Source organism: Rhinolophus hipposideros, assembly GCF_964194185.1.
Source record: "Rhinolophus hipposideros genome assembly, chromosome: 8".
Classification (NCBI taxonomy): Eukaryota; Metazoa; Chordata; class Mammalia; order Chiroptera; family Rhinolophidae; genus Rhinolophus; species Rhinolophus hipposideros.
The window spans coordinates 48,135,822-48,149,976 of NC_138054.1; positions in this window are offsets into that span (position 1 = coordinate 48,135,822).

The following is a 14,155-nucleotide window of genomic DNA, read 5'->3' on the forward strand; positions in this document are numbered from 1 at the left end:
CCCTGACTATTTTTTTTTCAATCACAGGTGACATTCAATGCTATTTTGTATTATTTCAGGTGTATAGCATAGTGGGTAGACATTTATACAATTTATGAAGTGATCCCCCCGATAAGTCTAGTACACTACCACCTGAAACTATTCCTACCGTGTTTCCCTGAAAATAACATTAGGTTTTATACCGTATTTCCCCCAAAATAAGACCGGGTCTTATGTTAATTTTTGCTCCAAAAGACACATTAGGGCATATTTTCAGGGGATGTCTTATTTTTCCATGTACAACAGTCTACATTTATTCAACTATAGTCATGTCATCTTCTACTGGAACATCGTCATAATGTACTATATGTGTCCATCTGGCTGACAATCTTAACTGGGGCTTATTTTCAGGGTAGGTCTTATTTTCGGGGAAACACGGTAGTTTTTACATTATTGACAGTATTCCCCATACTGTATTTTACATCCCCATGACTGTTTTGTAACTATCAATTTGTGCTTTTTAATTTCTTTAACTTTTTTACCCAACCTCTCAACCTTTCTTCCATCTAGTAACCATCAGTTTGTTCTCTGTATCTATGAGTCTGTTTCTGTTTCTTTGTTTATTTTGTTCTTTAGGTTCCACATATAAGTGAGATCATATGGTATTTGTCTTTCTCAGTCAACTTACATCACTTAGCATAATACTCTAGGTCCATACATGTTGTTGCAAATGGTAAGATTTCATTCTTTTTTATGGCAGAGTAATATTCATTGCATGTATGTACCACATTTCTTTATCCAATCATCTATTGATGGGTATTTCAGATGCTTCCGTATTTGGACTATTGTGAATAGCACTGCAGTAAACATAGGGGTGCATATATCTTTTTAAATTAGTGTTTTGGATTTTTTTGGATAAATACCCAGGAGTGGAATTGTGGGGTCATACGCTACTTCTATTTTTAATTTTTTGAAGAAACTCCATACTGTTTTCCATAGTAGGTGCACCAATTTGCAATCCCACCAACAGTGCACAAGCATTCCTTTTTCTCTACATCCTCACCAACACTTGCTGTTTTTTGATTTATTGATGATGGCAATTCTGACAGATGTGAGGTGGTAGCTCATTGTGGTTTTAATTTGCATTTCTCTGATGATTAGTGATGCTGGGCATCTTTTCATATGCCTGCTGGCCATTTGAATGTCCTCTTTGGAGAAATGTCAATTCAGGTCCTCTGCCCATTTTTTAATTGGGTTGTTTGTTTTTTTGATGTTGAGTTGTGTGAGTTCTTTATAAATTTTGGATCTTCAGTGGTTATCAGATATATCATTGGCAAATATTTTCTTCCATTTAGTAGGATGTCTTTTTGTTTTGCTTAAGGTTTCCTTTGCTGAAAACAACTTGTCTTTTTTTAAAGTTCTTTTTTCATCTTTCTGTCACATCAACCCAGAGGGGATACCCCTTTGATGTTGCACAACCTGAGGGTGGGGCTCAATGTCCATTCCTAGAGTTATGAAATGTCCTGCCTGAGAGATAGGAGCACAGGAGTGCTTGGGCGGTGGTAGTATTACCCTGTCTCCCTATGTCAGATAAAGAGACCGTAAACACCCTTTAATCAGGGATAGAATGAATGAGAAGATAAGCACTCATGCAGAAGCCAGAGCTCTTTTCACAGCTCCAGGAGGTGGTGTGTTTAGGATGTTGTGGTCTAGTTACCGGTCTGTTCGCTACTCCTCTGGCTCCTTTCTGTCTGGTAGAACTGACCACACCTGAATCACTTCTGTCCCCAGGCTGCCCCTTGTGCAACTCCATGAACACAGGCAGAGGCAAGGAAACAGCTGTGCTTGGCAAAGGGCCCTGTGACACTCCATCCCACTTGGAATTAGGAAGAAAAGACCCTGAGCTTTAGACTACTCTGCCACCAACTTCCTGTAAAGCTGTGGCCAAGTCATTTAGCCTCTTGACCCTCATTTGCCTTGTACATGAAATGGTTCAATTCTCTTGTTGACACAGAGAGATAAGCTAGGAGAAAGTATTTTGTCAGACTGTAAAGGGCTGTAAAAATATAAGATAATATCACTATCGTCCTTAATAATATCTCCTTTCTCTGAACTCCTAATGTGTTTGTGTCAGAACCACACAAATAGCACTTAGACTTTCTCCCATCAATGCATTTCAAACAGCATGCTGTTCCCTGCAGGTGTCGTGTTCTTTCTTATCTCCATGCCTATGTGTCTCTGCCTCCGCTCAGGCTGACTCCTGCTTACCTCCTACTCAAGCTTCAGACTCTCCGGGGTGCCCATGGTTCCCTGGGTTCCTCTCTGTTGCTTGCTGCCTTCTTCGTCTCATCCACCAAAGTGGAAATTCAGGCAGAGCAGGGGAACTGTATTAATCTGCTAAGGCTGCCATAACGAAATACTGAGTGGGTTAAACTACAGAAATTTATTTTCTCAAAATTCTGGAGGATGGAAATCCAAGATCAAGGTGTCAGTAGAGCTGGTTTCTTCTGAGGCTTCTCACCTTGGCTTGCAAATGGCCACCTCTATGTCTTCACACAATTGTCCCTTTGTTTATTGTGTCTGGGTCCTAATTTCTTCTTCGTAGAAGGACACCAGTCATATTGGATTAAGGCATACCCCAAAGACCCCATTTTAATTTAATTACCTCTTTAAAGACCCTATCTCCAAACATGGTTACATTCTGAGGTACTAGGGGTTAGGCTTTCAACATGCGAATTTGGGGGGACATCATCCAACCCATAATGACTATCTTGCTTTTATGTCCATATAACTCTGGACTGACACATAGAATGTGTGCAGTAAATGCTTGCTGAGTCAATGAATGAAGACCAGATATGACTTAAACATGTTTTCTCAACCAGAGCAGAAGCTACTTGAGGACAATGAAAGCACAAATAGACTTGGAATTGGGGGACCTGGATTACTCTTATTTGCTTCCTGTTAATATAGGAGGAGAATCTTTTAGCAACAGCATTGAAAGATGCCCCTTAACCTAGATTTAACATGCCTGTTTCTCTCCTGAAGCCATTAGAGATTCAGAGCATTTATTTTTCACAACGCCTAGAGCACTTGCCAAATTCCAGGCTCCTACAATTTCAACCTAAGAAAATGCCATTTGCTGCTCAAAAATTTATTGTTGGCCTCCCTTTGCCTGCTACATTCTCTTCAAGTGAGAAACCATATTTCCTTGCAGGGTAAGTAGTTCTTCCATACCCACTTAGTAATCACTGGAAAATCTATTGTTTTTACTATTGTAGCTTGGTTTAGTCATTAGTGTTGTTTCAGCCTAAATATTTCAAACATTTTGAAATGGGAAGGAGCCTTAGAAATCACGGACTTTGGGGCTTTGGAGCTAAGTCTGAATCCTGTCTCTTTGGACAACCTAAGCTTTCCTCATCTGTCAAAAGGGAAGAGTAACATTTCACAGACTTATTCTGAGTACTAACTAGGATAACAAGGATCTTGGACATCAGAGAATTGAAATACTGTTAGTTTTCTTCCTCTCTTCATTTTATAGATGAGCAAATCAATGCCCAGATGAGTAGAAAGCTCTGAGCAATATCAAATCACCAGTTTTTGAACACTGAGATTGAACCCTGATGTCTTTTTAAAATAATAATAATAATAATAATAATAATAATAATTTTATTGTGGTGAGAACACGTCACATGAGATCTAAGTGGGCAATACATCACTGGTGATTATAGACACAGCAGATCTCTGGAACTTATTCATCTTGCTTACCTGAAACTTTATGCTTGTTAATTAGCAACATCTTACTCACCTCTCCCCCTGCCCCTGGCAACCACCATGCCACTCTTTGATGCTATGAATTTGACTACTTGAGATCTCCGATATAAATGGAATCATGCAGTATTTGTCTTTCTGTGACGGACTGATTTCACTTAGCATAACATCCTCATGATTCGTCCATGTTGTCACATATTACAGGATTTCCTTCTTTTTAAAAGCTGAATAGTATTCCATTGTATGTATCCCCGATGTTTTGATTTCCAGTCCAAAACTATTTCTTTTGCCTCCATGCTGGATGTATAAAATCTCTTAACTACCCACTAAGGAAGTAATTATTTTTAGGCAACGAGCCGTTATCTCACCTGGCTAGTCACCAAGTAAAAAACAGCGAACATTTGACAAAGAAATGCACCAGCTTTTTATAAGAGACTGGCATCCAACATTAATTTAAGGGATCTCATGGACAAGTAAAGACAGCTTCCCCTGGAATGCTCTGCCACGCAGGCTAGTCTCACCGGTGATGGAAGTTGAAAAGTAAGGCCTATGGGTGAAATAATGCAAAGCGCGTTTCCCCATAGTACACTCACTTATTCACTCCTGCCCTCAGCACTATGCTCTAGATGTTTCTGGAACTGTAGGCAGAGGATTAGTGCCTCAACTTGCAGACAGCAGCCTCCTCACTAGATTTCCAGCCTCTTTTCAATTCATCCTGTTGACATCAGAGTTCTCTTTCTAGAACACAGATCTGATCTTGTCACTGCTCTGCTCAAAAACTCTACATCGTTCCTGATTTCTACAGGATGAATTACAGACTTTTTAACACAGGAAAAACAAGAGTATATTTTAAAGTAAATGCATGTATACATCTGGCCAGATCATATATGTACGAGTTTACAAGAGCTGCTGTAACAAAATGCCACAGACGGGGTTGCTTCAACAACAGAAATTTATTTTCTCATGGTTCTGGAGGCTGGAAATCCAAGGTGTGGGCAGGGTCCATTTTTCCTGAGGTCTCTCTCCTTGGCTTCCAGGTAGCTGTCTTCTAGTTATGTCCTCACAGGGTCCTTCTTCTGTGCATGCCTGCCCCTGGTATCTCTGTGTGTGTTCAATGTCCTCTTCTTATAAGGACACCAGTCAGATTGGATTAGGGCTCACTCCAGTGGCCTATTTTAAATCAATCACCCCTTTAAAGGCCCTAGCTCCAATTACAGTCACAGTCTGAGGTACTCGGGGTTAGGGCTCCAATGTATGAATTTTGGAGGGACACAGTTCCACCCATTACAATATGTGGGCATTCGATATATTTTAGAACTACACATTCTAGAGAGAGTTTGTTGAAAAGGTATTCTAAATTAAATTATTTGGTTAATTTTATATTTCAGATGCAAGTTCTCTTTGATGGGAAGACCAAGAATTTGGAATTACTAAAAGTATAACTGGCTTGAGATGGACACCAAGAACTACCACAGTAGAACTCCCAGAATTATGGCTGCTGCTAGGTCTCAATCAACATTTCCAGGTTCATTCTCAACAAGATTGTCATCTCAACTTCCATCTTATTTAACTTAGTACCCCCAGCCCAACAGCTAACAAGCATTCCATCATGGCATTTTTTTTTAATGCAATGAAATCAATTACTCCAAAGCCCTGCCCCTTCCACACCCTAGTTTTCAGTCTCAATAAGCATCATTCTCTTTCCCAAGCAGATCTCTCACTCTTGCATCTTTACACATGGTGTTGTCTCATCCTTGGCTGCCAATATAGTCATTGAATCCTGGTGTATATATTGAAGATATTAATGCCCTCCTTTATTTTCCCATTGCACTATGCACGTCTTACTACTTAGTGGATATCAAATGTATTTTAAAGGTCAGTTTTCCTGTCTCTCTCACTAGACTTTATACTCCTTGAGGGCAAGAAAAATGTTTAGTCTAGAACACAGTAGGTACTTAGTAACTGTTAGCTAGATTAGTTGGTCTGCAATTCTGCTTGGTGGCACAAGGGATGGTCCTACACCTGGATGGACCCAAGGATTGAGTTTGCCTTAGCCCCGTTTTTTTTCTAGAACATCTGCAAGCCCAGCCTGACTCCAAGCCAAATAGAGGAAAGAGATCCTTCCATGATGAAGCTCCAGGACCCTCAGGTCTACCCTCAAAGGGAGCCCAAAACACAACCCAGCTTTGGAAGCTGAATACTCCAGTTCTCCGGCTCACTCTCCTTTCTCTAAGCCACTTTTGCCATCTGGCCCCAGGGCTGGAAACCTCTCAGTCTAGGTCTTGGGCTGCAATAAAGAATGAACAAGAATAATCTGGCTTTGAGAAATGTACATAACATTTGGTAAATGAGATGGTCAGAGGAAGACATGTTGATATGTACATGACAGGAAGAGAAAACACAAAATTGCTAATTGTCTCTGGGAGGTAATATTATGAATGATTTTTACTTTATTCTGTAGAATACATTGCATTGTCTAAATTTTCTGCAAAGAGCATATGTGACTGGTAGAATTGAAAATAAAGATATCCATTATGACTAGAATAAAGCCTCATCATAGCATCCTAGGTGGGGTCCATAAAATTCAACTGTGTTAGATGTGGGGTCTTGGTATTCTGAGGTTACTGAAATGACCAGGGCAAACCAGAGTAGCCAGCAGGAGGTATTTGGGGCCAGTTGATGGCATCCAAATCTGTCTGTGTCCTGACTGTGGTTTGGCACTTCCTCTTGGGGGGTACACAACAGCAGCAATTCACAAATTATTCTAATGAGCTGATCCTCATATCGTCAACCCAATATTGGGGACAGTGGGCACTCTTTGCAAAATGAGCTTTCTGCCTTTCTATACACAGCCCCGTCAGAGAAAAGATGGGGAGATGTTTTGGGAAGTGGCAGGCAGGGTCAATCACCTCATGTCTGAATTTGTGTTATGGGGGACGGTCATTACCTCGGGAGTTGTGGTTACCACAAAGTGGTATCACTCAGATCTCCCTTCAAGGAAGAACTTGCTGCCCAGCTTCAAAGAGTGCTGTTGGCTGACAACTTCCAGTTCTTAGCACCTTCAGGATCTTTTTTCAGGAGCCTGTAGCAAATGACTAAGCATGATGAGGAAAGTAGGGCCTGGCTGTTTTCCCCAAATGGGACTCTCCTAATGGACAATCTTCGTTCTAGAGCTTTCCAGTGGGTCATCCAAGAAATTTTAAGGTCTGCATCACTGTCTGAGGCTCTTCCTGCACAATCCCACTTCTTTCCCTTTTATCTTTTATAGGTATTATCTCCAACAAACCTATTACACTTGTAACTCTGGCTTACTGGACCCTACTGACAGTTATATATATATACACACACACACACACACACACACATTCATGGGTAAAGGACCTATGACCATGACTAAGCCATCCAAGCAGCATAGAAAGACCTACTCATTTAGCTAATATACACTAAGTACCTACTCTGTGCAGAAACATTGTGCACTTAGCACAGCCCTGTCTAATAAGGAAACAGGAAAATAGATGAGCAAAACATATTGTGATATCTTTGTGCATACAAGCATGCCTCTAATTGTTTAAGTAAATGAAAATCTCTAATGAGCTCCCAATGTTCTCACCCTACTACTGTTGTCTTTAGCTGAGCAAACATTCCTCTTGCAATCTTGTTTATTGTTGTGCTTTGCAAAGTCTTTTGCTACTGACACAACACAGTTAAACTCGAATATACATCCAATTGGGAAATTCCAATAAATTCTAAATTGGGGATTTGAATTCATGAGTTCCTAAATAACAGTTGATTATTACATTGTCCTTAGTACTCCAGCTGCTGGTGTTTTGTTGGCTTGGGGTGCTGAAATGACTGATGGTCAGCAGATCTAATAATGACAGTAATAACTGAAGTACAAAAATAATGAGACTGAAGCCATAGTCACATTAAAGCCGATAATAATAATAATAATAAGCCACTACCCATACATTAAAGCCTTAGAACACTAATTGTACCTGCAACCTAAGAACCCACAGCAAGCAACTGCTGAGAGTAGAACCAACAACACGACAGAGGAGCCGATATTCTGTAGCATCACTGTGGGATTTTCTCTGTTCAAAGAAACTCTACAGGGATTTATTGCTCACTCTCAGGGAGTTGACAGCAAGGTAGAAGTTGGGCCACGTGACAGTTTTCTGAGTCAATCACTTATAATAGGGCCTGAATTTTATCTTTGACACAGAATTATCCATGTATACCAGCCTCTGGCAGCATCACATATATACATATATATACATATATACATATATATGTATGTAGATAGATAGATAGATAGATAGATAGATAGATAGATAGATAGATAGATAGATAGATCTCTATATATCTGGGTCCTTGTACTCAGGACTGTGTGGAAGTCCAGCACCCCAAGATTTCTGGGGACTCTTCCTAAGAGGGTGATCGGAATTCCCCTTCCATGGCTCACTCAGCCACCCTGCTACCAGCTTGATTCCTCTTGACCATTCTGTACACCATCAAGCCTCCTGAGACTGCTCTCCTTTGTGCCCCTCTGCAGGCCTGTATGTCCATGTTCTCCACCTCCTTCCTTCGCCATAGCAGGACCACATACTAGGCTGTTGTGATTTACAAACTCTTACTGACTGTATAAGAATAACAAAAGCAGGTACAGGGCAGCACAAACAGCAGTCAACTAAAGAACTCCTCTAAATCAATAATAAAAAAAGACAACCCAGTTTTTAAAAATGGAAGTATTGATTTCAAGACAGAAATTTCAAAAAAGATTATGAATCACTAGTAAGCACACAAAACAGTATTCATCAGTGTTCATGTAAATACCATGTAAACCCATGTGAACACCTCATGATTCACTAGGGAAATTCAAATGAAAACCATGAGACCCATGAGACACCATTTCTCACCCACCAGGAGGCCTACAGTTTAATGGAATGACAAATACCAAGGGTTCACAATGTTGTGGAGTACCAGGAACTTACATACACTGTTCGTGGGAGTATAAGATGGCAAATCACTTGGTAAACTGGCAGCTATGGTAAAGAGTATACCCACCTTAGAATCCAGGAATTCTACTTCTAAGCATGTACCCAAGGGAAATGAAAATATAGGTACACAAAAGACGTGTACAAGGATGTTTATAGCATCTTTATTGCTAATAGTGAAACCTGGAAACAAACTAGATGTCTGCAGGCAGGAGGATGGATAAACACATTGCGATATTTTTGTCTATAAAAACATAATAAGAGTAAGAAGAACCTACTGATATACATATCAATATCAACGTTGATGAATCTCAAAAATATATTGAGCAGTACACAAATGAGTAAATATCGTTTGATTCCACTTATAAATTTCATATGAAAAACAGAACTACCGGTAATCTACAGTGATAGATATTAGAACATCTTACCTAGGGTAGGGTGGGACAAATTGACAAGAAAGGAACACTTTCTGGTAATGGAAAAGTTCTCTATCTTAATTAGGGTGATGGTTACAAGAAGATAAACAATTGTCAAAACTCATTGAACTGTACACATAAGTCTGTACGATTCATTGTATGTGGATTATACTTTTAAAAAATCCTAATGCTTAGGCCACAATATAGTCCAATTAAACCAGTCTCTCTGGGGTAGAATCGAAGCACCCATGATTTTTAAAAGCTCCCCCACAGAGGCTTCACCTTCCACAACTAAAAACACCGCCATGGTAATTCCATTAAAAAAAGAAAAACACAAAACAATAAACTTTCTTCCTGTATCTTTTAAAGAAACCAACTCAAACCAGAGCTAAGTTAAAATAATTACTTTTTTCCCACTCCACTCATATTTTTTAATGGACCATCATTGACAATGAAAAAAGAAGGGAACTAACATTTATTCAGCACCCACCATATGCCAGGCACTATACTCAGCACTTTATACACATTATCTAATCTTTGGAACAATCCTTTTGGTAATTATTATCTCCATTTTAGAAAAGATATCCTGAGAGTCCAAAAAAATGGGAAATATGCCCCAATTTTTTGAAAAATGCACAACAGAGGATAAACTTAAGGGCATTTGACTTGCAAGGTTTTATATTATGCTCACACAGCCACTTTTTAGAAAATCTGACACAGTAATTTGGAAAACTACATTGAAAAATAAAGCCTTGGTTCTTAGTTGCTATAGGACATTAGCTTTCGAATTGTTTATTCGGTGAAAATCATACCTTTAAGACTTGGTATTTCTTTTCCTACCACACATAAAGAGTGTTGTGATTTGGCAAGCAGTATGTGGCTTTCACCACACTGAGTCCTAGATTTCATATCTCAGCTGACCATTGTGGGGCAGACTATTTTCTCATAGAAACAGCATTATCATTGGTGGTTGCATTCCCGAGCTATGTTCTCGTACCAAATAAAAGGAAAAAGCAGTGATAAAAACAAATATATACCTTCACAATCATTTTGGACAATCAAACTTTGCTTTCTGTCATATGAAAGGATCACAATCTTTCCAAAGAACCTAGAATAGCAAAACAATTTTGAAAAATAAATACAAAGTCAGAGGACTTTACTTGCTTTTCAAACTTACTGCAAAGCTATAATAATCAAGAAACAATAGGCATTTAGATAAATGGAAGAGAATAGGGAGTCCAGTAACACACTGTCACATACTTGGTCAATTGATTTTCAAAAAAGGTGCCAAGTAATTCAATGGGGGAAAGAACAGTCCTTTGAACAATAGGTGCTTGGACAATTGGATAAACAACAAAAAGATGAAACTCGACCCTGACCTTACACCGTACACATACATAACAACTTAAAGAAGACATAGGATGAAATCTTTGCAGCCTGGGATTAGATAAAGAATTCTTATATATGACACAAAAAGTATGAACAATCAAAAACAAAATCAACAAATTGAACTTTATCAAAATGAAAAATTTTGCTCTTCAAAAAACACAAATAAGAAAATGAAAATATTTACAAACCATATATCTGATAAAGCACTTGAATCCAGAATATATAAAGAAATTTTATAATTCAACCATACGAGAAACAACTCTATAGTTGAATAATCACTGCATCAAAGAAGATGTGTAAATGGCAAATAAGAACATGAAAAGATGCTTAATGTCATCAGTTATCAGAGAAATGCAAATTAAAACCAAAATGAGATACTACTACACACCTACTAGAACGGCTAAAACAAAAAGACTAGAGGTTAGTGAGGACATGGAGAAACATGTACATTGCTAATGGAAATGTAAAATGTAAATGTAAAATTTGCCACTCTGGAAAATTCCTTTGCATTTTTAGAAAAGTTAAACATACACTTATCAATTGACTTAGCAATCAAACCTCTCTCAGTATCTACCCAAGAGAAATGAAAATGTCCATCTACACAAAGACTTGTATACAAATATTCATAATAGTATTATTCATAATAGCCCCCAAATTGGAAACAGTGTCTATCAACTGTGAATCAATAAACAAAATGTTGTGTATCTATAGAGTAGAATATTACTCACAATAAAAGCATTATACTAAATGGAAGGAAGCTGACACAAAAGACTACATATTGTATGATCCCATTTATACAGAAATTCAACAAAAGGCAAAGCTGTAGAGACAGAAAGATCAGTGGTTGCCTAGGGCTGGGGGTGGGAACAGAGATGGATTGCAAACAGACATAAGGGAACATTTTGTAGTGATGAAAATGTTCTAAAACTGAATTATGTTGATGATTGTATAATGGTACAAGCTCACCAAAATTCAACAAAGCTTACACTTAAAATGGGTGAATTTGATGGTATCTAAATTAAACCTCAATACAGATATTTTAAACAAAACAAAACAGAAAGCTATTGTGTCTTCATGGCACCCTTTTGGGCCCTTTGAAATATCTGGTGCCGGCATAACTCTGGTAAAACTCTCCTGGAGATCGCCTCTCCTCACCCTCATAGGAGACCTGAAGTGGATGGTTTAGCCAGCAGCTCTAACCTTGGGGTAGGGATCTTCTTTCTCCTGGTGGAGGTTAGAAGGAGAAAACCCACCAACAGGATCATGAATAGAAGAGAATGATCAGGATGGTAGAGACCTTAAAATCATATCCTAGTCATTTATCATTCTTCTAGCAAATGTTTTTTTTTGGTTGTTCCTGTTGCCAAATAAGTGCTGTGGCTAATGAATATTATGTCAAGATTGTTGCTCTCATGGAGCTTATATTCTAGTAGTGTGAAATGGACGGTGGATGGATGGATATATGGATCGATGCAGAGACAGACAGACAGACAGACAGACAGACAGACAGACAGACAGATAGATAGATAGATATAGATGAAAGAAAGTAATAAGAAAACACCTTAAGTACTCTGAAGAGAGTTAAGAGTGTGGTATCAGAGAACGACTGAACCAGAAGAGGGAGCCAGTCGTGCAAAGAACAGGGAGAGGAGCATTCTAGGCACTAATTTTTTTATTTTTATTTTTTATTTTTTTTTACTGTTCCTCACCCCTAAAGGCCTTCTATCCCTCCTTACTCAGCTAAAAACTCAGGATCAGTAAATGTAATCACTTACAGTGAACTCCCTTGATCACCTTGGTTAAATCCAACATCCCACCTACACTGGTCTCACTTTACACCTGTCACCAGGAACCTAAACAGGCCCTTACTGTTTCCCAGCTAACATCCTATATCTTCCTGACCCCTTCACTTTCTTACATTCTGCATTCCTCCATTCAGTTTCTGCAACAGGACTGTGTTACACATATTCTTCTCTTCTCACTCGCAGCTGGTAATGGCACGTCTTTCCTCACTGAGAAAACTAAAGAACCAAAAGAGAACTTCCAGCCACTCTTCCCACATCTACATGTGCAGACAGATGTACCCCTTAGACACTGCTTTACCTTCCGTCAATCAGGCTGCACGCTCAGTTCCCCTATGTAAAAACTTCCCCTTGTGTATTACATCCCACCCTCTTGCAGACTCTCAAAGACACAAGACCAGCCAATCCTTCCTCTCTATCATCATGATTTTTTCCTCTACTGGATCATTTCTATTAATATAAGAACAAATCATTTCAAGCACTTTAAAGACAAACAAACAAAATTCTCCCCTTGACTCTCTTTCCCTCATTTGGTTGCCCTCTTAATTTTCTGTAACGTTTTGTAGCCAAACAGTTATGTACACTATCTGACTTGAATTCCTTCTCTCCTGTTCTCTCTCAAATTTTCTCCAATCTAGGTTTTGTGCCACTACTGATCTGAAACTGGTCTTTTCAAGGCCAACAAAACAAACAAAACTAGAACCCTACCATAAAGGAAAATGAACAAAACAGCCTTGAGTGAAAGAAAAGGTGTGTGTATATGGGGGACTCTGAATTCTAGCAGCTGGCTTGCCTACCTGTATCATATGAATTCCTTAGATAATTTGTCTTCTTTCCCTCCATCTGGGCCATACATTCTTTCCATATATTTTCCTTATTTTCTCTGGAATCTACTGTTGCCCATCTTCTTAAAGTAGTCTAAATATCACATTAACTGTTCACCATCTAGGGGAAAAGAGAGTAAAACAAAATCATGACAGTGAGAAAGAAAGCTTTCATTTATGTTTTATCTTTGCAATTAGTGTGAAACCTCAGAAATCTAAAAGTTCTTTAACTCATCCAGGAATAATGTTAAAAGTCTGAGAAAGAATTGCCCTCCAAACAATATCCCTATTCTAAGATGAATATAGCTGCCATTTGTGGTAATTCTGCAGCTATCCTTCTTCATAAATGGCCTTGTCAGGAATTTTTACATATTCACCTCAGGGTGCTTAGAAAGTCTCTGGCAGCAATGCTCTGCTTGCTGATCTTATCAGCAGGGACAACCCTGACTTAACCCACTGAGGAGGCTTCAACAACTTTTGTGAGCAAGGTGGGTCCTACTGGAGACAGCACCAAGTGAGAGAGACATTTGCCAATTGTCCTGGTCAGATAGTTAACACAAGAAATCTCAGGAAAAAAAGTCCAGATCAGTGCTTACTTAGCAAAATGCAAGTCACAACCCATTAGTGGGTTGTGACATTAGTTTGGTGGGTTGACAAATTTTTTAAAGATGAACTAGAAGAGAAAATATCAGAGGTTATTACACAGACTCAGCGTTTACATAATTTGTGAGACTTTGATTTTAGTTATGAAAAAGTATGTCCTGGATCATAAAATTAAAATTCTAAAAATTAAAGCCATTGGTTTAGATCCATCCATAGTGCAATAGACAGTATGGCTGAATGCATTAATCAAAATTAGAGGACATTTGAAAAATTTCCACATCATTTTATATCCCTAGACATGAGCCGAAACAAGGGAAATCCAGAGCACTTCGAGAAGGACTTCCATAAACAACACTAGGTAAAGAGCTTAAAATTCAGTC